Source organism: Xenopus laevis, chromosome 5S, assembly GCF_017654675.1.
Source record: "Xenopus laevis strain J_2021 chromosome 5S, Xenopus_laevis_v10.1, whole genome shotgun sequence".
In the NCBI taxonomy this organism is placed as follows: Eukaryota; Metazoa; Chordata; class Amphibia; order Anura; family Pipidae; genus Xenopus; species Xenopus laevis.
Window position 1 is genome coordinate 89,753,496 of NC_054380.1, and position 22,366 is coordinate 89,775,861.

The 22,366-nt window shown below is 39.5% G+C and overlaps 1 protein-coding gene across 11 annotated transcripts in view; it reads right to left on the reverse strand.

The window, feature by feature from the left end:
- LOC108718052 (lipoma-preferred partner homolog) overlaps positions 1-22,366 on the reverse strand; it is a 221,653-nt gene that overhangs the window by 137,742 nt on the left and 61,545 nt on the right. For 2 of the 11 annotated variants that reach the window (XM_041564757.1, XM_041564756.1), the window contains one exon: positions 15,636-15,677. The exons of 8 other annotated variants lie outside the window; for them this stretch is intronic. The gene's annotated coding sequence lies outside the window, so the exon portion shown is untranslated. Of the gene's footprint in view, positions 1-15,635; positions 15,678-18,019; positions 18,888-22,366 lie in introns of those variants that run through there. One more of the 11 variants, XM_041564758.1, reaches the window with a different exon arrangement.

Here is a 22,366-nt window from a genome sequence, read left to right on the forward strand (position 1 = left end):
ACTATATCAAAGTGATGAATATTAAACGGTCAGCTACTGTGCCCACCACTAATCAGTGGGAGGGCTCCTGGCGAGCATTCATATACAGGAACATTTCTTTTGCAGCCCTAATGCAACAACAGGTAACATTTTTATTGGCTAAAGCAAACTGCTAGAAATATCAAATAAACTTCTGTATTATGTAAACCAATGTTTCCCACCTAACTCCTGCCATCTTCCCAACAGCCAACCTTTTGCTTTGAAGTGAAACATTTTTGGATTGTTACTTTATTTCTTTTTCAGACTCATTTTTTTTTTCTGCACTCGGGTACAAAGTACTTAGTAGTGGAATTTGTTTTATTATTTGGACATGATGCCACTTTTGCACATCCTTCAGAATCAACAACTGGCTTGACTTATAGAAGTGCCACATGTTGAAAAAAAAAACCTCACAACATAATATAAACTATGCACTGTGACAAGCTGGCTGCTTGTACACATTTTTGGGGGTAAATTAGCTATGCTAAGCAAGTAAGCAGCGGACAGGGATACAGCGTCCAGGCAAAAACACAGGTTTATTCAGGCAAACTTTACCCAACACAAAGTCACTGAAACAGAGTTCATTAGGGTTTTAACATCACACATTCAAGACTTTTCCCCCACTCTGGGGTTCTCACCACACAGGGTGTCTTCCACACTCTGAAATATTCTGGGCTTCTCACTAAGACCTGCTGACTCCCCCCTCCAGAGATACAAATTCACTAGCTTCTGTCTCACCTTCTGGCAGCACCTCAATCACCTGATCACTTCTCCCTCAGCTCCTTGCAGTGGCAGGCAGCAGCCCCAGCCACTCTGGGAGTTCTTAACACAGACATGTAACCTTCCTGTTCTATTCCCTGCTCAGAGAGACCTTCCTAACACTTTACTTTAATAAAATACCTTTCCATGGACAGCTTCCTGCTGAAAATGAGCACCAACATGCAAACTGGACCACTGGAATTGATTGCCAGTTCCTTCCAGAACACGATAGCTTCCAGGGCCAGACCACAATATCCTTTAAACAAAAAACCATTCCCTTTTTAGTAACACCTCCCTTGCAGTGTTCATCTTCTATTGGGGAGAAATTAAAGGCAAAACCCACCTTTTTACAAATGTCTTTGGTCTTTCTATCACAGCACCAAGAATAAAAAATCAAGACTGAGAAATGTTTTTGTAAGCTAGGCTGCTTAAGAATTAACAACACTTCAATGTGATTTCAGTTAGGCTCCTGCCATGTTCCCAGAACTTTTCACTTGGTGATGGTTCAGATGGTGCCTTGTCCAACTTGGTAATGCAAAGTCAGCTCCATTTCAAGACAAATAAATTAGCATTACTACCCCCAACCAGTTAGTTACTGTTCTATCCAAGCACTTTAGCAGTTGAGCAACCAAACGTTAATAAGAAAGCAGGGTTCCAAAAAATGTAATCTTTAAGGAACATAAACCATATGCAATTATATATTCTAGTGGGACATCAAATACTGTGAGCTTTTTTCTATGTACATAATGAAGTGACTGACTCCTGTCTTTGTTTGCTTAAATGACAAGGAAAGTGTCAAATTTCGTTAACTCTTTAAAGTAGAAGGAAAGGCATTGTACACTTGGGTGTGCCAAATGTTAGGCACCCCCAAGTGATTGTATTGATTTTTCCTGAAACCCCGGACCAGTGCTCCTATAAGCAGAAAACTGCACCGGCCCGGGGTTATTCCAGTGAGCACCACGGATCGATCCTCATCCGTCTTCCTCTTTCCGTCTCGTGGCTGCGCATGCGCAGTAGAACGAAAAGCCAGACTTTAAAAAGTCGGCTACTTAGTTCAACTGTGTATGCGTTTGCCCCGGGAAATTTGAAGAAAGAAGATGATGGAAGAGGATTGCTCCATGGTGCTCACTGGTATATCACCGGGCTGGTGCAGTTTTCTGCTGATAGGAGCACCAGCCCGGGGTTTCAGGTAAGTATATACAATAACTATGGGGTGCCTTACATTTTGCACCCCCAAGTGTACAAAGCCTTTCCTTCTCCTTTAAGCACAATTTATTCTCAAATGCAAACTGGCTAAAATCCTCTTGCACTTGGTGCACATCACTATTTGTCCCCTGAACCTTTGGGCTGAAGCACAGCACATGTTCACCAATAGGAAGCCTATCGACTATGCTACCTTACTGAGGTTCGGATAATTTTACAAAATTTGAATTCACCATTTCTTTCCACACACTAAAAACATTTGGATATGCTGGAGTATTGATAAATGTAAGCAATGGCGGTCAGTGAGCTAATTCATACTAAAAGCTCCTGTCTCGGTAAAGGAAAAACACATTTCAATTGAGTTAACCAAACACTGTCTTGGGTTGGAACGAAGATATAATAAACAATGGAATCTACAGTATTGACACTGACGTGCCGGCACCACAGATTTGACGTTTCAAAATTGTATTTTTTCCTGTGGGCAAATTGCTTTGCAAAGGATTAATGCAACCTATCATGTGGGTATTGATAGGTAATTGATAGTTAAGTGGGAGTGAATCCAATAATAAAGGACACTTTTTGCAGGGCGTACCAGGCAATTCATGTGTCCCGCCAATGATTTACGATACTGCTATTAAAGTAAATGTATATTAATTGAATAAACTGATATAATTATGTAATGTTGACAGAGCTTAAAGTCTGTAGCAAATTTGAATTGTCACCAAATTATGTACAGGTATGCAATCTATTGTCCAGAACCCCGTTATCCAGAAAGCTCTGAATTATGGAATGGCCACTTCCCATAGACTCAATTTTGTCAAATAGTTAAAATTTTTCAAAATTATTTCCCTTTTCTCTGTAATAATAAAACACTACCTTGTACTCGATCCTAATTTATATATATACATAATCCTTATAGTTAATTGTTTAGCTGATTTTTTAGTAGACTTAAAGCAGGGGTATCAAAATTACGAAAAGACCATTTATCCGGAAAACCCCAGGTGCGGAGGATGCTGGACAACAGATCCTATCCCTGAAGCTCCTTTACCAGATCTTTTTTAACTTGTGTTGATACAAGCTCCAAAACGCAAACCAAAGTCTACTACAATAAAGCCTCCTTAGGGAAATGTTTCCAATATAAAGCTAAAGAATAAAGGTTATTAAAAAAAATAGAGAGTGGGCCCCCAAGTTCTGGTAAGCTCCAGGCTAAGGCCCCTATTTTCCCATATTATTCAAGTTGCCCGATCATGCTCACTAACAGCAATACTTACAAAAAGTAAAAACATTTATATAAAACATAATTTCTAAAACCCAAGATTAAACATCAACTGCATTTGGAGATATGCTATTTATACCAGTTAAACACTTCATAATCAATTGTTTCTGCCTGTTCCTCCATAATTGCCAAATTTCCTTGGAAGCGTACTTGGCATTGAAGTTAGTAAAAAGAGTTTTTTTTCCCTAAGGCTTTCAATCTCATGCAATAGTAGAACGCTCAGTAGCATGTGAATCTGCTCTCTCATTGTACATTTCCCCAAAGACTTTACCTGCCTATATGCCAGCAAATCTTGGCAGAGACATCTTAGCCTGGCACGACCAGCAGACATAAATTATATAACTAGGTTTGACTAAAAGCAATCTACATGTTAAAGGAGAAACAAACCCTTGCTACTAAAACCCCCTACCCCCTACTATACATAGACCCCCCTCTCTGCTCACCCCCAGTCTAGGTGGTACCTTTGCTAAATTCCCCTAACTCTTTACTTAACCGTAAGTGCAGATTCTGTCCAGCAAAGTTCACAAGCGCCATCTTCAGCCACTTCGGTAATCTTCGTGTCTTCTTTCAGCGCTTTGGCAATTTCCGTGACTTTCGGCGCATGTGCAGTTGTCACGAAACAGAAAATTGCTCCAACTGAGCATGCGCTTAGTAGCAAGGGGTTACTTCTCCTTTAAAGGAGAATTCAACCCCCCCCCCCCACTGTCTTCTATGGAAATTGAGCTCCATATTGGTGCATGCACAGTTGCAGCAGTCTTCCAGTTCCTGACAACTGCGCATGCACAGAAAGTGATGGAAATTGCCAAGGGAAGGAAGAAGACCAGAAGAATAACGAAGCACCAGAAGATGGCGCCCATTAGCTTTGCTAAGCTGACTCTGCAACGAGAGGTAATTAAAGGATATAGGGCATTTACAGGTGTTATCACCTGTGCGAGGGTGGGGGCAAGGAAGGGGGACTATGTATGGTAGCAGTTTTTATTAGTGGGGGGTTGAATTCTCCTTAAAGCCCTTGTTGGTGCAGCAAGTCAGTTTTCAGTCATTTTCAGCAACTGCCAATATCCTTTTCATCAGGATCACAGAACAGTTCAAATAAGGTTGATAAAAACACCAAATACAATACAGGTATGGGGTCCATTAGCCGGAAACCCATTATCCAAAGATTTCCAAATTATGGGAAGGCATCGCCTATAGACACTATTTTAGTAAATAATTAAAATTCTTAAAATGTATTTTCTTTTTAATAATAAAACAGTACCTTGTACTTGACCCCACATTAAGGTATAATTAGTCTTTATAGGCATTAATCTAATCCTACTGGCTTTAATTAATGTTTAAATTATTTTTTAGCAGACCTAAATTACAGATCCAAATTACAAAAAGACCCCTTATTGGGATAAACCCAGGTCCCCAGCTTTCTGAATAAATAGGTCCCATACCTGTTATATAAATGTTTTCTAGACAACTGTGATCTCTCCTGTTCTCCTTCACCAAAAACCTGTCTACAACAGTGCACAGCTGTAGATTGTGTTTTTAATTAAAAATATATTACGAATGGATAAATGTAACTACTACTCAATTGTAAACAAAAAGGGCATTGTTGCATGTCAAATTAGTCTAGTGCCACATTTCTTGGATAACTCTGCATATGTGCATCCTGATTCAATGGAGAAAAGTTGCTAGTAAAGTTGCTAGTAAATGTTTATCTTTAGGGCTAGTCCACACGAGGAGATTTGGGGAGATTTTGTCGCCTGTGAGGCAACTTCAGGCGACTTTTCATTGTAGCCTATGGGGAAAAATGCTGAGGCAGTTCGGGGAGATAGTCGTTCAAAAGACGAGGCGATTAGTCGCCAGGCGACAAAATCTCCCCGAATCTCCTCATTTGGCCTTACCCTTAGACTGTTGTGCCATTCTCTACTAGCATCAGCAAATAAGGCAATATGTCAGATGCTAAATGTTTGCACTCTTCAGTGCCAAAAACAAATCATTCCACCTTCATAATTTTTCTTTTCAGTTTACTCATCTGCTTAAGACGTCACAGTAGAAAACATCTGTGGACCATAAACTACAATAATTATTTACAGGCACTTTCTGTACTACAGGGGACAACAGTGTGCAAGTTATCGGAGGTGCTTAAGGAACAGAGAAATGTCTGTATTGACAAGTGATGTTGTTTTCATGCCTTAGTGTGCTAAACAAGCTACAAGATGTTCCCAAGAATATAATGCCATGTGAAACGAGAGCGCTTTCTAGAAACACTATCCAGGGATGTAGGATCCTTAAGATGACTCCACACCTCATGCATTACTCAGAGGATACCAATACATCTGTTTATTAAATGTTAATAAAGGTACAAGTGAACTGGATTTAAATGGACATCCCTTCAAGAGGTATGAAAGTGTCAGAAGATGCAAGGTCAACAAGAAGCCTGCATGTGCACATAGTAACAAAACAACATCATTTTCCCGTGATAGAAAAGGTTGAAACTCTGAAAAATATTTTAATAAGGAAGCAATGTCAGTGAGGACAACAGAAAGGAAATGCCCCTTCACATTTTTTTTATTTTGCACAAGCTATTTACCCAGTTTTCATTTTTATACTGAACAATTCCTTAATATTCTCCTGATTCTGCATTATAGGACAAGCATTTAGCACAGTGCTGTACCCATAATAAATGTTTCTGGCAAGAAAATCAATATGGCTGCTCCCATGGGTATACAGAAGTTGCCAGGAAAACTGAGAAGTCTGACTTTTCAGTATAATGCCCTGCTATGTAACACAACTTGTTTTGGATCTTTATGTATATTGGCTATATGCTCCTGGCACATATCTGTAGTTATAGTTGAATTACAAGCTTTCATCTCTGGGCAACAAATCACCTTGGAATCCTAAACTGGGTTACTATATTCAAAAAAGTGCATTACTGAATTGCCCTGCAAAAAAATTACATCTTTGCATAACATAACTGTGTTTTGTTTTCAAAGATTTACTCTAACTTCACTAAAAAAAATAGATTAACAAGAGCTTCTTTTATAATGTTGACCAAGCATGAAACCTAAGAGTTAAATCAGAAAAAAGAAATTACACAACCCAATTCTTGCAAATAAGATATTCAAATGTTTGTTTCATGACATAGTGAACCGCACTGGTCAGAAAAGTGTGCCTTTCCATTGTTTATGTATTAATCATGACATATTTCGACTGTATCAAAGAGAAAAGTGAAGTTAAAAGCCCCAGAGTTTAGACATGGTTGGATATGACACATGCAGACAGCAGCATCACTTCTGTAAACCATGAAACAAAGTTTCACCTCTTCTCAGCAAATTCTCCAAATTCCGTACATCCTGTTTCATTATGATCAAAACTCACTCAGTCAGAGAGCAGTTCTCTCTCTGTCTTCCAGACAAGTATTCTAATGCTCCATTCTGTTTTTTTCTTGCAGCGTTTGTACAAAAAGCAAAACAAAAAACTGGCAGATATAAAATGTATAAATGCCATCTGATCTCACCACTTTCAAAGGAGGTTTTTAATTTAATTTGATGGAGACAATGGGAAGCTTTTAAAGCATGCGAAAAAATCAATAAGAGTAATTAATACATAAAATAGATTTCAAATCAGAAAGTGGGAAATATGAAAGAATGTATTACTGATAACTCTCTCCCACGCACTCTGCCACTGCTTAGGGCTATTTTTGATTAAACAGTCACTTCAAAACAATCTGTCTTGGGCCTGACAACGAGATTCTAGACAAGTATACTTTCTAGACAAACAGTGCAGCCAACCAGCTCCTCATATGTCCAAAGTCAATTCATACAACTGCTCCATTATATATATATATATATATATATACCACTCCGCTTTTAAAGTTTGCCTCGGTGCAAGGTAAATAAATTAGATAAAGGCACAGTGCACTCTGATTGCGCACTTAACACTTTAGGTCCCAGGACCTTGCCTTTCCTCCCACAGTCCCAGTCTTTTATCCCCCCAGCCTGATGTTCCCTTTCCACCGCCCCTTTAAGAACAGTCTCACATTCTCACAGTCTCACAGTCTCTCTCATTCCTGAAGGGCATCAGACTCTCTGGAACTGCTGGGGATAATCTTTGGCCAACTTTGCCAGACTGGACTGTGAAACCAGAATACCCTCTCTCCTTGGCATGCTGCACTTGTGCCCACCGCCTGGGCTCCAACTTTGAGGTACCACCTCTTGGGAACCATTTTCCTTGCTTGGATCCAGATGCAGTAACTTCCATTGCCACTCGGGAAGTCTCCCGCACTTCCTTTGGCGTCTGATGAAAACACACAGGTCGCTGTACCTTTAAGGAAGCTTGCTGTAAGAACTCTCTCTGTGGTACACAGAAAAAATTAGTCTTTTCCTCTAAAGACTTTTCAGGAGCTGCCACTGCTCCTTGCAACTCACAGAAACGCTCACGTTTCACTTTTGGGGCATTTTGCAGTCTCTTCCCCATTGGCATCTTTACCACATTTGGCGCGCAGACTCTCTATCAGTCACTGTGGAACTGCATCCACCAGTCGCCACCTTGCTGTTCCTGTTCCTTTAGCACGGCCCTCACAGCCTCCTGCTGAACAGCTGAAGAAATGGGATTAGCAGCACCAATTGCCATATTCATCACTGGCTTATAGGTAAAGTCTCTTAGGCTCATTAGCCCTTTAAACAGGTGTATGTCTTTTAATTGCTCCTAATTTTGCCCGCATCCGAAACACCATATGTGACAAGCTGGCGGCTTGTACACGTAACTTTTAGGGGAATTAGTCAATGGTGAGCAGGCAGCATAGGAAAAAGGAGCATAAAGACAGGGACACACAGCTTCTTCAAGGAAAACACAGGTTTATTTTCCCACTTTGCACAGACAGTCAATAATCCACATACACAGGGGTGACCATTTTCAGGATACAAAACAAATTATAAAAATAAAACCTAGCCCACTGGGCACTACCTTCACACTTTGAAGCAGTCCCTGACTAGACTGGGCCCCTTGTGGACAACCAGCACAACAAATAGTTTGGCTCACCCCTGTACTCACAGGACTTTCTCCCAGGTAATATTCAGCCTCCTGGCTTCCTCACAATACTCTCTGTGAGAGTCACGAGCTCCCTCCGCTTCTTGCAGTAACAGGCAGCACTCCCAGCTCCTCTGGGAGTTCCTCACACAGCCAGGGCTCCTACCTGCTGTGCCCTGTTGAGAGACCCCCTCTCCTATTCCAATTAACTTTAAATAGTCTTTCCACAGGACAGCTTTCCTGTGGAAGGTGAACTCCAATCTCTGGACTGGCTCTATGCAATGGAGTCCCTGGCTACTAAAGTCTTTAAACAGAGTGCTGATTCTCTGTTTCATAACTCCCTTCCTGGAGCCTATCTCAGTACCTGGGGCGAAATTAAAGGCTAGAGTGACCTTTTTCCACCTTTTCCTAGTCACTCTACCACAATATATACATAATAATGGTGCACTCCGTAGACAAAATTAATACCTGGGTGCCAGCATGGGAAATAAGCAGTTAACAAGGATTGCGGCACTCACAGGGTTTTAGTGAAAAAACAAAAAAATGTTTTTATTATTAAGCCTCAACGTTTTGATCCCCCACAGGGATCTTTGTTTGTTCCCCCTGTGGGGGATCGAAACGTTGAGTCTTAATAATAAATTTTTTTTTTGTTTTTTCACTAAAACCCTGCGAGTGCCACAATCCTTCTTCACTATATATATATATATATATATATATATATATATATATATATATATATATATATATATATATATATATATATATATATATATATAGATATATATAGATATAGATATATAGATATATAGATATATATAACTGTAGAAAGGACCAGCACTCCGTTTTCCAAAGAATACAATGATTTATTCAAAACTCACAGTGTCTCCTATCTTAAGGCGTCTCTTTTGGAGGGTTTGTGGGTATTTTAAGGTTTGTAACACACAGCACTTTATCCTTGACAAAGGTCCCAAAGTGGGCCGAAACGTTGGAGATACTGTGAGTTTTGAATAATTCATTGTATTCTTTGGAAAACGGAGTGCTGGTCCTTTCTACAATTCTATATACCTAATTTTGATCAAGCACCCGGCAAAACGAGATGTGAAGGAGTGCGGGTATCATCTGTGATTTCGTTATATATATATATATATATATATATATATATATAAAATACACAAAAGTGATGAATATCTTTAGATGTAAATTATATCCTTATAAACTGTGAGTTCTGATGTCAAAAGTTATAAACGGTGAGTTCTGATGTCATTTCTGTCACATGAGTCACTGAAATCTGTGTATTATAATAAATAAAGTACAATTAAATCATAATGAACGTTTAACCATTTAAACAGATTGAAGGGTAAGTAAGGTGGCCATATACGGGCAGATTAAAGCTGCCGATATCGGTCCTTTAGACCGATTTGCCTAGTTTACTAGCTTCCCATATACTTTTCATTTCAACTTTCCCTTTTGACTTTCTGAATTGTAATTTTCCATATAACTACCTACTGTCTGCCACTAATATAATACATTTATAAATTATCTAAATTATAGTTTTTTCTACCTAGAAAGAAACTTCAAAAAAATCAGATGACTTGTTATACAAGAAAAGAAAGATACCACTACTGGAAATTCCCATATCAAAAAAGCAATGTCTGCCTAAATTACCTTCCTCTAAAACTATTCTACTTTTACCTACTTTGTGCTTGCTTCTTAAAATGGTTAACTACATCTAAAATAAAATCTATATACAAAATTATTACTTGCATGCCAACACTGAACCTAGAACCTGACAATCTGTATATTGTAAAGCTGGCCATAGACGTGCAGATATAACCTTATGTCCAATGAACCATCGTGTGGTGAAATCTCCCGACCTACAACTAACCATTCAGATTAAATAAATTAAAATCGTACAAAAGTTATGTCCGACAAATAGTAGAGACAGTCACCCACTTATGTCATCAGGTTTGCCGACAGAAATCTTCTACCCTGTCCGATCAACTAAACAACCAATTGCCATGGTACTAAAAATGTCAGGAAGATCAACACGGTCCAAAAATAGATTGAAACAAAGGTTTGTATGACTTTATCCTTTTGTCTATGGCCAGGTTAACACATGCCAGAGTAGCGGCTGTAAGATGTCATAGACAGTGAACATTTATTGGGCCAAATAGCGGCAGCAGCCTTAGACCAACAATCATTTTTTAAATTTCATTATAACAGTTACAGCAGGGAGAATATGTATTGAACACATCGATGTTTTTCTCAGTAAATATATTTCTAATCAGGCTATTGACAAGAAACCAAAACAAATAAGTCCATAAATTAAGTTATGTGTTGTAAAGTGGAATGGCACAGGGAATACATATTGAATACACTTACTGAAATGTATTTAATACTTAGTTGAAAAGCCTTTGTTGGTAATGAAAGCTTCAAGAGGTCACATGCATTGCTCAGGTGTCATTTTGGCCCATTCTTCCACACAAAACTGTCTTCAAATCTTGAAGGTTCCAGGGGCCTCTTATATGAACTCTGATCTTCAGTTCTTTTCATAGATTTTCAATTGGATTCAAGTTGGGTGATTGACTGAGCCATTCTAGCAGCTTTATTTTCTTTATTTGATGGCATCAGATTCTTATCAAGAATGTCCCGGTACATTTCTCCATTCATCTTCCTTCAATTATATGAAGTCTGCCAGCACCATATTTATAATGTTACGTGTTTGCGGAATAATGAGTCCTTTTGGATTCTTTTGTGTAGCCGGTCTTTTCACAGTCTCTCCAACTGTTCCCAAATGTTCAAATGTGAAAAAGAAGTTTTTTTTCCAGACCAGCGCCTGCGGCAACAAAAGAGTTAAATACCAAAAATGGTGCAGTATCTTTGGTTCAAGTGGTGTCACCCGGTGTGATTCGTAACTCTAGCGAAATCTTCACTTTTCACTTCCCCAAATACACCTTATGTGGATTCTCCGTTAGTGAATTTAAATACTTTTACTTCCCATTCACCGAATGAAAATTATCCTTAAATGGCCAGAGGGCCTACTCACAGACAACCTGGTGTATAGCGCCTTAAAAATGGATTCCCCACAAATTACTCTCCAGCCTTGCGTGTCCCTCCAGATGCTTGATTATAAGGGTAGGAAAACGCAAAATAGTGTAATACTGTTTAAAAATGACTATTTAATAAAAAGCAATTACACTCACATTTCACATGTTAAAATCATCGCATAAGTCCGTTTGGATGGTGTGTGTTGTAGTCCGTCCACCCTTGTGGAGTACTGTGACCCTTCCTTGGACCTTTGGCGAATCAAAGGTCCAAGGAAGGGTCACAGTACTCCACAAGGGTGGACGGACTACAACACACACCATCCAAACGGACTTATGCGATGATTTTAACACGTGAAATGTGAGTGTAATTGCTTTTTATTAAATAGTCATTTTTAAACAGTATTACACTATTTTGCGTTTTCCTACCCTTATAATCAAGCATCTGGAGGGACACGCAAGGCTGGAGAGTAATTTGTGGGGAATCCATTTTTAAGGCGCTATACACCAGGTTGTCTGTGAGTAGGCCCTCTGGCCATTTAAGGATAATTTTCATTCGGTGAATGGGAAGTAAAAGTATTTAAATTCACTAACGGAGAATCCACATAAGGTGTATTTGGGGAAGTGAAAAGTGAAGATTTCGCTAGAGTTACGAATCACACCGGGTGACACCACTTGAACCAAAGATACAGCACCATATTTATATTTACTGAACATAATGTTGACGCGTTCAATACTTATTTTCCCTGCTGTATAACATAAATGTTGAATTTTAAAAAAAATACTTCCATAATTTGGATCTTCATATCTTGAGTCTCCCAAAAAATGTTGGCGTCTTTTCCTTTTTTCAGGGTGATAGGCTGTAAAAGAGCGTAAATTTTTTTTGGGGTAACCCGCTTCCCCCCCCTACATTTCCTACCATATGGCACATAATCTATACAATGGGCTCATGTGTAGGGCAATATAACAACTCTACTTTCTTTTATTAAGGTTTCCCGGGCTTGTATAGTGTAATGTATTTGCTGCAACATATATGTCCATCAACTTTAACTTCCCATCGTATGCAAATTAGGCAACGGCAGCGCAACTCCGCTTTGCTTGGCGCAGTAACGGTAGCACAAATTAGCCAGCGTTCGGTGCCCTGGACGCAACTTTGGATTTTAGTGAATTAGCATTGTCCTTGCGAATCTACTCCTGCCGAAGTGTTGCACTGTGAGCAAAGCCCCTATGAGAGACGGCCTTTCCGTAATTTGGAGCTTTCTGGATAATGGGTTTCCGGATAACGAATCCCATACCTGTACAAGAGATTTTACTTTATTTTACAGCATCTGCTAGATGAGGATGTCAAGGACAAAAAAGAAAAAAATATATTGTTGAACTAAAATGATAAAATGCATCCACATTAATTTTAGGGGCGTGTATACTGTTTATAGAGCATTCTGACAATACACTAAAGAGATCGAGGGTTCATTCCTATTATAAGGTTCCACTAAAGGCGTAATTAGTTAAACCCTGAATATGCAGTTTGCACATCAACAACAAAAACCATTCCTCACTTGGCTTTTCATTCTAGCTTACGTATGGCAGAAAATTACATTTGTTAATTATTTAGAAACCCATCCTCTCAAACGTTAAAACCCAAGAGACTTCAATGTTAAAAATAAAAATACTGTTTGAGTAGCAAAAGTAGGACATGGCAAGGGTAGTTCTTAGTTATGACAAAACTCACATGCCTGTACAAACTATGGACATATTTACAAATTCAAAGCTGGAATAAAGGCAGCCACGGGCTGCTCCTGTATGTTATCCAACCTATCGGCTTATGTGTCTCTATGTGAGCCTGCCCCAATAGCTATCTGACCATAAACATACCAGATATCTAATGGTAAGGTTTGAAAATCCAGTACAGCAGGAAACGCATTGGGGCATTCAGGCAGTCCTCTCTCAAAAAGCCTACATAGGCATCCATTAAGTTCTGATCATTGGCCTGGGGGGGGGGGTTCTACGTGGGTGAATGCAACTGAAACCTGGAATAACATGTTTACACTGGCCCAGGGGTTTGAGTTAAGCAACTAGAATAACTGGGGGTGCAATAAATCTTCATACCCCCCCCAGTGATTTTACATTTCCTCATCCTTCAAGGCAGTAATCCCCTACCAGTAGTTTGCGAGCAACATGTTGCCCACCTGCCCCTTCACTGTTGCTCCCAAAGGCCTCAAAGCAGGTGTAGCTGTGGCCCAGGGGTATGAGGTAAGCAACTAGAATAACTGGGGGTGAAACATCTTGGTACCCCCGTAATTTTAGATTTTCTAATCCTTTAAGGTAGTGATCCCCAAACCAGTGGCTTGCGAGCACCATGTTGCCCACCAACCCCTTGGCTGCTGCTCCCAATGGCCTGAAAGCAGGTTGGCTATTTTTGAATTGGTTGTATAAAAACCAGGTGTACTGCCAAACATAGCTCTAGACTGTCAGTCCACATACTGCCAATCACAGCCCTTATTTGGTGTACAGAGCAGCAAAACAATGGGTTAAAATGACTTCAAAGTTACAAATAATGCATAATACCAAAACCCATAAAAATGTAATTATACTATACACATTTTACTGTAAACATACCATTCCATTAAATACACAAATTGTATAAAGACTACACATTTTGTGCAACTAATTCTCAATATCATATGGCACTTACCAACAAAAATAAAACAAGCTACATCCCTAATTATGGAGCTGTAATATGTTGTTTGGTGCCTATACAGACACAAAACTCAAACATAACTTTGGTTGCTGCTGCATGTAAATATTGGAAACGGATGGCTAGCATGCTAAGTCTCAGTAAACTTTTAAAAGGGTTGTTCACCTTCAAACACTTTTTTCAGTTAGTTGGTTTCAGATAGTTCATCTGAAATAAAGACTTTTTCCAAATACTTTCTATTTCCTATTTGTGACCATTTCTTGAATATTGAAGTGTACAGTTTAATTTTTCACCTTCTAAGTTAGCTCTGGGAGGGGGGGAGGTTTGCTGACTCTGTTTTTAAGATTTAATACTGCTGAGAAATGTATCAACTAAATGAAGCAAATTGTAACAGTTCAGAATGCTCCTGGATTTCTGAACTGCCGGACTGGAAGACTAGAGACACGAACAGTAAACTTTAAAAACGTAAATTTTGGGAAAACGGTAAAAAATAAGAAATGGAAAGCATTTTTCTTTAAAAAAGTCTTTGTTTATGGTAAACAATCTGAAAACAACTAAATTGAAAAAAGTATTTGGAAGGTGAAGAACTTCTTTAATCAGAAAATTATGAAACTTCAGATGCAGCTTTATACAATGGCCTCCAAACTCCCATACCCATGGAAGCAAGTGCACTGATTTTGCAGCTACACTTGGGGGCAAATTCCCTAACCAGAGAAAATTCGCCAGCGACTGCTATACAGCCACCGCAACACTTCGCCAGTCGTAAATTCGCTAGGACAACGCTAATTCACTAAGATGCGAAGTTGCGTCCAGGACGCCGAAGGCTGGCTAATTTTCGCTAGCATTACTTTGGCAAACAAAGGGAATATGCGCTAGCGTTGCCTAATTTGCATTCGGTGGGAAATGAAAAAGTTACATGGACGTATATGTTGCAGCAAATATATTACATTACACAAGTCCAGGGAACCTTAATAAAGAAAATATTTCTTTAGAATACACAAAAGCCATGAATATCTTGTAAATTATATCCTTATAAACGGTGACTAGTGATGTCATCAGTTATAAACGGTGAGTAGTGATGTAATTTCTGTCACATGACTCACTAAAACTTGTGTATTATAATAAATAAAGTACCCCCAGTTGCAAAATATGAGGATATTATAAGTTAGCATAGAATAACTCCAGCACACGTAGCATGCTCAAGGGATTGCTCCCGTGTTTAATGTCAATCCAACAATACAACGTTTCGGGGGCGTGCCCCTTCGTCAGGTGCTCAAAACCACCACCCACCTTCCTTAAATTAGGTAATTGAAGTTAACCACTCCTCCAAACATGTAAAAAAGTTAAATAGTAATACATGTAGAAAATGAGTCCAAACAATACAAAAAGTTCGTTTTTACAGTCCAGACGTAAGATTCATTCGGTATGAAACCTGAATGCTGCAAAAAAATAACTACAATTGATCAAATGACCAAGCAGAGAGTTATAGTTCAGCCATTGTATTAAACAATCAAAATGATCAAATTACCACACAGAGAGTTGTAGTTCAGCCATTATATTAAATTACACAATCAAGGCCTATTTGATTGAGATCATAGCAGAAAGGAAGTAAAATTAGCCATACCTTCCCCTGCTACTAGATTCTAATCGATACAATTAGGAGAATCTGTAAAGAATAAGGAAACAAATTAGAAACAATGAAAGTTAGAGACTGTTACAAATAACTAGTCAGACTGAATTCCTCATTTAACCCTCTTGGAGTCTGTGTTTGTAACAACCAAATCCAGTAACTTTCCCGCTGGTTTAATTTTAATTTCAAATTATAATCTGTCGTTATTACCTTTTCCAGTATCTGCCACCTTAACTGGGAAGTTCTATGCCCTTTATCAAAAAAATGTTTGTATAAAAAAGTTTCCTGTTTATTCTTTTTCTTGTCAGTTTCTTTTTTTATTTCTTTAGGGGGTGGTTTGTAGTTTCGAATGGCCGCTTTATGCTCATTTAGGCGTATTTTTACAGGTCTACTAGTTTGCCCAATATAGGCCAAACCACACGGACATTTTAGGCAATAAATTACGCCCTTAGAATCACATGTATGAAAACCCTTTGTAAAATGCTTTGTGCCTTTTTGTGGATGAATCACATAATCGCCTTTGGTGATGCCCGTACAGTGGCCGCAATTGAGACACGGGAAAGTGCCACTCCTGTTACTATATTTTTTATTAGTGTTCCTAACGGAATCAAATCTCTTTTTAACCATGTCTCCCACGTTCCTTCCTCTTCTGTATGAAAAAATTGGTGGCAGAGTAAAAAGATTTCCATATTTACTATCAGATTTTAAAACTTTCCAATGTTTAAGAATAGTTCTCCTTATGTATTTAGCATTAGTGTCATAAGTTGAAACAAAAGGGACTCTTTTTTGTTTGGCTGTAACATTCTTTTTTGTGAGTAGATTGGCTCGAGGAATCTTTCCCACCTCTTCACAAACTTTTAAAAGAGTGTTTTTATCGTAACCTTTTTCAACAAATTTATTAACCATTTTTTCTGATTCCTGGGCATATAGGGTATCATCAGAAGTGATTCTCCTAACTCTCATTAGTTGGCTTTTTGGTAAACCATTGAACAGGCCAGGGGCATGGAACGATGTGGGTCTTAAAAGATTATTACGGTCTGTAGGCTTAGTAAAAACTGATGTACTGAATCCTGTGTCTGAACGATGAATGTCGACATCAAGAAAATGTATATTGGTGGAGTGGTATTCCAAAGTAAATTTAATAGTGCTATGTACCCTATTCAAATAATTAAGGAAATCCAAAAGTTTCTCCTTGCCACCCTGCCATAAGAAAAACGTGTCATCCACGTAGCGCATATATGTAATGATATGTGCTGAGTATTCAGGGTTAGCAAAGATAAATGTGTTCTCAAAAAAATCCATGAAAATGTTTGCATACACAGGTGACATGTTAGCTCCCATGGCGCAGCCTTGTGTCTGTAAATAAAAATCTGTGTTGAAAGAAAAAAAGTTTTTCGTAAGTACTATCTCTAATAATGTGCATAAAAAGAAATTTGGTGTGTTGGTGTTTTTGTATTACCGAGGTATGAACGGGCACATTCTATACCCTCATCGTGTGGAATAGAAGTAAACAAGTCACAGACATCAATCGAGCACAAGAGAAAATCCTCTGTAGGTAAAGAGAGTTTTTCTAATCTCTGCAAAAATTCACCTGTATCCTGTACACAGTGTTTTAAATTAGGGGTAATTTCCTGTAAAGCAATATCAACATAAATGGCCAATGGCTGTAGTAACGAGCCCACATTACTAACTATGGGTCGTCCAGGCGGTTTTTCCAATGATTTGTGTATTTTTGGTAAAAAATAAATGTTAGGTATCTTGGCTTCCTCACGAAATAATAGGTTGTAAGTATCATCAGTAATTATACCTTCCATGACAGCAGAATATAAAAAGATTTTGATTTCATCCCTTAGTCTCATTGAGGGATCACTATCCAACTTTTTATAATGTGCATTGTTATTTAACTGTCGAATGGCCTCATTCTCATAGTCACATTTATTCATTATGACAGTTCCTCCCCCTTTATCAGCTTTACAAATTACAATACTTTCATTATCCTGGAGACTCTGCAAAGCTAATTTTTCAGCCATTGATACATTATGTTTCATTTTACCACTGCTCTTTCCTAAGTGTTTTTCTACCTCCATTTTAACAAGGAATTCAAAAGCATCAAGCGATGGGTAGTTACCAGGGGGTACAAACGTGCTCTTTTGTTGTAATTTACCAGCTAATTTAGTATTCATATTATCAGGCCTAACATCACATTCTTTGTCAGAAAAATGAACCTTCAATTTAATTGTACGCATAAACCTGAAGAAATCTAAGGTAAAATCAAAAGGTGGATTAGTATGCATAGGTACAAAATTGAGACCTTTGTTAAGCACAGAGAGTTCTGAATTTGTCAAGGTGTAAGATGATAAATTGAAAACATTATTCACCTCAGTTTCTGCTGTCCCTTCGCCTGAGAAACTTCGCGTTTTTTTCCCCCTCCTGGTTTTTTTATGGTGCTTTGGCGCTGGCCTAAAAAAGCCGGTGATGACTGCCCAGAGGTGCAGGAAACAGATTCTGAGTCTGAAGAGTGTAAAGAAGATGCTTCTGAATCCTTTGATTGTCTGGGGTTTCTTGTGCGCTGCGTCTTTCTCTGTGTCATCCATGTGTACACCTCTCCTCTTTCGTAGTCCCTGGTATCCCTTCTGAATTTGCGCAGCTTTGTCTGGAGGATCTCCTGTTGGAGTGCGTCTATCTTTGCTTGCAGTTCCGCAAGAGCCGTACTGCAGACATCCCTGGAGGTCTTGGCCTTGTATTCCTCCTCCATCGCGTGAATCTGCTGGCGGGTCTCCTTTAATCCTCCTTGAAGTTGCTGCACGGTCAGAGTTATAAGATCGAGGCTGCAGCGGTTCAGTATACTTTGCCATTTGGACAGGAAATCTTTGTCCTCGCGGAACAAAACCGGCTTGATGTGTAGGCGCAGTCCTCGTGGTATTCTCTGCACACGTGCATATTCTGACAGCGTGGAAGAGTGTAGCGACCATGCTACCTCTCTCTTTTTAAATTTCTCTAGGGTGTGCAAGACCTCAGCGTCTCCAGCTGGTGCAATTGAAGGTAAAGACTGTGCTGCGTTCAAAATCCTCTTCCTTTCTGCCTCTGTAAAACTGAAAGTGTCAGCTCGCAGATCCGTAGAGGCAGAAATGTCGGCAAAAGACATCACGATGGGGGCTCACTTGAGGGTGCGTAAGGTGCTGCCGTAGTCAGTCACGATTAGGCAAAGGAGTCGCACACGCACACCTGGCCTCTCCCAATAATTACGTACGGTGCCTGGGGTATAGGAGGACGGCCCCTCCAACATTAATGAGCATAGAATAACTCCAGCACACGTAGCATGCTCAAGGGATTGCTCCCGTGTTTAATGTCAATCCAACAATACAACGTTTCGGGGGCGTGCCCCTTCGTCAGGTGCTCAAAACCACCACCCACCTTCCTTAAATTAGGTAATTGAAGTTAACCACTCCTCCAAACATGTAAAAAAGTTAAATAGTAATACATGTAGAAAATGAGTCCAAACAATACAAAAAGATAGTAAATATGGAAATCTTTTTACTCTGCCACCAATTTTTTCATACAGAAGAGGAAGGAACGTGGGAGACATGGTTAAAAAGAGATTTGATTCCGTTAGGAACACTAATAAAAAATATAGTAACAGGAGTGGCACTTTCCCGTGTCTCAATTGCGGCCACTGTACGGGCATCACCAAAGGCGATTATGTGATTCATCCACAAAAAGGCACAAAGCATTTTACAAAGGGTTTTCATACATGTGATTCTAAGGGCGTAATTTATTGCCTAAAATGTCCGTGTGGTTTGGCCTATATTGGGCAAACTAGTAGACCTGTAAAAATACGCCTAAATGAGCATAAAGCGGCCATTCGAAACTACAAACCACCCCCTAAAGAAATAAAAAAAGAAACTGACAAGAAAAAGAATAAACAGGAAACTTTTTTATACAAACATTTTTTTGATAAAGGGCATAGAACTTCCCAGTTAAGGTGGCAGATACTGGAAAAGGTAATAACGACAGATTATAATTTGAAATTAAAATTAAACCAGCGGGAAAGTTACTGGATTTGGTTGTTACAAACACAGACTCCAAGAGGGTTAAATGAGGAATTCAGTCTGACTAGTTATTTGTAACAGTCTCTAACTTTCATTGTTTCTAATTTGTTTCCTTATTCTTTACAGATTCTCCTAATTGTATCGATTAGAATCTAGTAGCAGGGGAAGGTATGGCTAATTTTACTTCCTTTCTGCTATGATCTCAATCAAATAGGCCTTGATTGTGTAATTTAATATAATGGCTGAACTACAACTCTCTGTGTGGTAATTTGATCATTTTGATTGTTTAATACAATGGCTGAACTATAACTCTCTGCTTGGTCATTTGATCAATTGTAGTTATTTTTTTGCAGCATTCAGGTTTCATACCGAATGAATCTTACGTCTGGACTGTAAAAACGAACTTTTTGTATTGTTTGGACTCATTTTCTACATGTATTACTATTTAACTTTTTTACATGTTTGGAGGAGTGGTTAACTTCAATTACCTAATTTAAGGAAGGTGGTGGTGGTTTTGAGCACCTGACGAAGGGGCACGCCCCCGAAACGTTGTATTGTTGGATTGACATTAAACACGGGAGCAATCCCTTGAGCATGCTACGTGTGCTGGAGTTATTCTATGCTCATTAATGTTGGAGGGGCCGTCCTCCTATACCCCAGGCACCGTACGTAATTATTGGGAGAGGCCAGGTGTGCGTGTGCGACTCCTTTGCCTAATCGATATTATAAGTTACCTTGGAGTTCCATGACCTGTATAAAAACACTCGGCCATCGGCCTCGTGCTTTTATATGGTCATGAAACTCCTCTGTAACTTATAATATCCTTATATTTTACAAGAGGGGGTACTTTATTCACTATATAATGCCCTACACATGAGCCCACTGTTTAGTTTATGTTCCATATGTTAGAAAATGTATGGGGGAAAAAAATTTTCATGGACCTTTGCAGGCTATCACTCTGAAAAAAGGAAGACGCCAGCGTTTTTTTGGAACTTAGAAAATTTTTCCACTAAAAATTGAGGAACATCTATGCATTCCATTGCACTTTGCCTGGTCTGAGATGGCGAAGGCAAGTCTGGCATCTTAGTGAATTTGCTTGGCGATCGAGTGCGAATGATCACTAGCGTCTGTCTCTTTCACTAGCGAAGTTACGCCTGCGCCTGTTAGTAAATCGGCGAAGTGCCTGAATGATGTCATGCTGGCGACATCATCTGCCCCTTTGTGTCTGACTTTAAAGCTGATTTAAAAGCGGATTACTTATTGTTATTAAAACCTCCAACATATACTTTCTACCAATGCACACTACACCAGAATCCTAATGATGAAAGTTTTAGCTGAATTACAGCTGGGAAACCCTGAGCTGATGCAACTGAATTTTTATTTTGGGTCTGTGCAGGGCAGAGGAATGTTTTCTGTGTCTGGTATTTCAGGCATTAACCCTCCTATGTTCCCCTCTTCTCCCTATATGGAAGGGAGCTGTACTGGGATGGGCCACAACATCTTCCTGGTGCCTGACCAAGAGACTTTACACTGTGCCTTTACTGGAAATTCTATGAATCTCGTCTAGGAAAATGATTACTGAAAAGCAGACACCTACACACTGACAAGCACTGGGGGAGTTTTCCCAGCAATAACCAGTTCTGAATGTTAATGATTAACAAATGTCTGCTAGTGTTCATTAAAGGAACAGTAACATCAAAAAATGAAAGTGTTTTTATAGGAATAATAGATAATGTACTGTTGCCCTGCACTGGTAAAACTGTGTTGGCTTTAGAAACACAACCATAGTTTATATAAATAAGTTGCTGTGTAGCCACTGGGGCAGCTATTCAAGCACAGGACACATGGTAGATAACAGATGAGCTATGTAGAATCCCACTGTATACTACAAGGCTTATGTATCTGTTATCTGCTCTGTAGCTTGTGCCTTTTCTCCATACAAAGCAGCTTGGTTATATAAACCATACCATATTAGAGTTTCTGAATCAAACACACCAGTTTTGCCAGCGCAGGACAACAGTACATTATATTATAATTACTTTAAAATACTTGAATTTTTTTGGTTGTTACTGTTCCTTTAAAGATAAAGGGCCAGTGTTAAAAAAAAGAAAGGCCTAATCACTTAGGGGCCAATTTATGAACATCTGTAGAACATCTGTTTCTCCAAATCATAATTTTGGCGCAAAATAATTTATTTTTCACAGTTACTTAATCAGTGGCGTAACTACCGAGGAAGCAGACCCCGCAGTCGCTGGGGGGCCCGGGGGTACAGGGGGCCCGGGGCCTGCTTCCTCAGTAGTGCCGGATTACCCACAAGGCGCCCTGATGCTACAGTCCGGGTCCCAGATGGTTCAGCCCGTGTCCCAGACAGTGCCGGGCAACGTGGCTGACTACGTAGCCCTCCTCTCAAGTGTGCGCGCATGTGCAGAGGCGCACCTGACAGGAATTCCAGACTCTAGCGCGTGTGCGCACTTGTGCACGCGCTCTACATTGATATCAGAGCTGCTGCCGGCTGTGGGGGACACGAGCGGCAGGCGCACGCTAAAAACACAAGAGGAGCTGCTCAGGCGCGCGATCAACGTTGATATCAGAGGCTCAGAGGTGCTGCAGGCGGTGGGGGATACGAGCGGTAGGCACACACTAAAAACACAAGAGGAGCTGCCTGAGATGTGAGAC